The sequence below is a fragment of the Pteropus vampyrus genome, unplaced genomic scaffold (genome assembly GCF_000151845.1).
Source record: "Pteropus vampyrus isolate Shadow unplaced genomic scaffold, Pvam_2.0 Scaffold875, whole genome shotgun sequence".
NCBI lineage: Eukaryota > Metazoa > Chordata > Mammalia > Chiroptera > Pteropodidae > Pteropus > Pteropus vampyrus.
In genome coordinates this window covers 193,600-195,737 of record NW_011889656.1, presented here as the reverse complement: position 1 = coordinate 195,737, position 2,138 = coordinate 193,600, and the positions used below count along the sequence as shown (strand labels likewise).

General features: G+C 65.9%; 1 non-coding gene and 1 pseudogene across 1 annotated transcript; both read right to left on the bottom strand.

Annotated features, from left to right (window-relative positions):
* Position 1: 1 nt before the first annotated feature.
* LOC111734216 lies at positions 2–120 on the bottom strand. Its single transcript, XR_002778376.1, has one exon. It is a non-coding gene; the product is annotated as a 5S ribosomal RNA (ribosomal RNA).
* A 1,617-nt stretch (positions 121–1,737) lies between these two features.
* Positions 1,738–1,856, bottom strand: LOC111734217 (annotated as a pseudogene).
* Positions 1,857–2,138: the final 282 nt, after the last annotated feature.

The following is a 2,138-nucleotide window of genomic DNA, read 5'->3' as shown; positions in this document are numbered from 1 at the left end:
AAGCCTACAGCACCCGGTATTCCCAGGCGGTCTCCCATCCAAGTACTAACCAGGCCCGACCCTGCTTAGCTTCCGAGATCAGACGAGATCGGGCGCGTTCAGGGTGGTATGGCCGCAGACGCGAGATGATGTCGCCTGCCGCCCCAAGAGCTCGAGCCTGGCCTCCCGGTTGCCAGAGACACCTGCACCGCACCTCCTCGGGGATTTGCGGGGGTTCCGCCAGTGAGGCGGCGGAGAGCGAGCGCCAGCCTCGCTAAGACACCGCGGGCCTTGGCCGGTTCCCAGCCTTGCGGAGGTCTGAGTGGGCGCTCTCGCATCCTGCGACTGCCCAGGCCCCCGGCAGCCCTTCTCCCCAGTCTTGGCCGCTCGGTAGGACGCCATCCTGGGCGTGGCCCGCCATCCTCTCGGCCACCTGCGCACCTAGGCACCTGCGGCCCGGCTAAGTCCGGGCTCCGGCCCTGACGCAGACGCACTCCTCACCTGAGCTCCCGCCCCCCAGCCGTGCCCGACCTGGCCAAACGCACACAGAGCCCCCGGCAACACCCCGAGACATCGCTTCGGACGGATGCAGCCCTCGCCCTGCACCGGGACCAGGGACCCGCCCAGTCCGCTGCCCCTCGCCTTCACATCGACTCTCTCCATCGAGACAGAGAGGGAGACAGAGAGACAGAGAGACAGAGAAACCCAGAGACAGAGCGAGTGACAGCGAGGGAAGGAGAAAGGAGGACACAGGTCCCCAGGGCGGGAGGCCTAGTGAGAGCCACGCAGGAGGGGACCGGGACGGGGTCGCTGGGGAAGGGGAGGGCCACGGGAGCTGGCTGCGGTCAGACACAGAGAGACAGTGAGGAGGAAAGGGACAGAGACGGAGAGAGAGAGACGAGAGAGAAGAGGCCGTGCCCGCCCACAGAGAGCGGGACGGGACGCGCAGACGAGTGCACCGACGCACAGAGCCGGATCCCGACTGTGACCCCGAGAGCCTGCGGCCGCCCTGAAAAGGCCACTTCCACAGCAGAGGGTGGTCGTGCCGGGACTGGGCTCGGTCAGGGAGGCGTTTTGTGCTCCGTGCTCAGTGCCCCGGGACAGGCCGGGGGCTCAGAGAGGCTCATTGTCCTCAGAGTCCTGCTAGGGTTCCTGCCGCGGAAAGGAAAAAGATGCATGGGCTCCCTGAAGTGTGTGTGTGTGTGTGTTTGTGTGTGTGTGTGTGGCCCTTCACTGCGGCCTATCGCGAGCGAGGGCTCTCGCCGCGCACGCGCACACGCTCTCGTGTGTCTCAGCCTCTCTGACGCAGCTGGTCGGTCCCGCTTCCCATCCCGCCTGTGCGGGGGTGGCCTCGCGCCTGGTCCGAGGGCACCTGGCTGTCGAGTTTGAAGGGCAGGGAGGAGCGTGCCGGCAAAGACTTGAGGCCTCAGGTGGGGCGGGGCTGGGGGGCGGGGCCGGTTCTGAGTCACGGGGATGCGAGCGCACTCCCAGCATGTGTCAGAGACGGTGGCCCTTGGGGCTCGGCCTCGCAGAGCCCAGGAAAGGAACAGCCCGGAGCGGAAAGAGAATACAGCCCAGGGCTGGCTGTAGGAGAACAGGTGAGGAGGGGCGAGGACGCGGGGCGCCAGGCCGTGCAGGCAGCTCTTGGGCTCGGGCAGCTTTCCGGGAACCCCGAGACAGCGAGCTGGCAAGCGAGCAGGGCCCGGGGGCGTCCAGGGGCACCCTGGCTGGAGGGCAGCAAAAGGAGAGGACTGCAAAAGCCTACAGCACCCGGTATTCCCAGGCGGTCTCCCATCCAAGTAATAACCAGGCCCGACCCTGCTTAGCTTGGGAGATCACACTAGATCGGGCGCGTTCAGGGTGGTATGGCTGTAGACGCGAGAGGATGTCGCCTGCCGCCCCAAGACCTCAAGTTTGGCCTCCAGGGCTCCGGAGCCGCCAGCGCCTGCATCACAGTTACTGGGGGGGGGGGGGCGTTGCGGGGGTTCCTTCGGCGAGACGGAAGCCCACATGAGCCAGCCGCGCTAAAGCACCATGGGTCTTGGCCGGTTCGTTGCTGTGCCTAAAGTCTGAGTGGGCGTTCTCGCATCCTGGGACTGGCCAGCAAAAAAATAACTTCATAATGACATGCACTCATCAGTTATTCCCTGGGTACACAC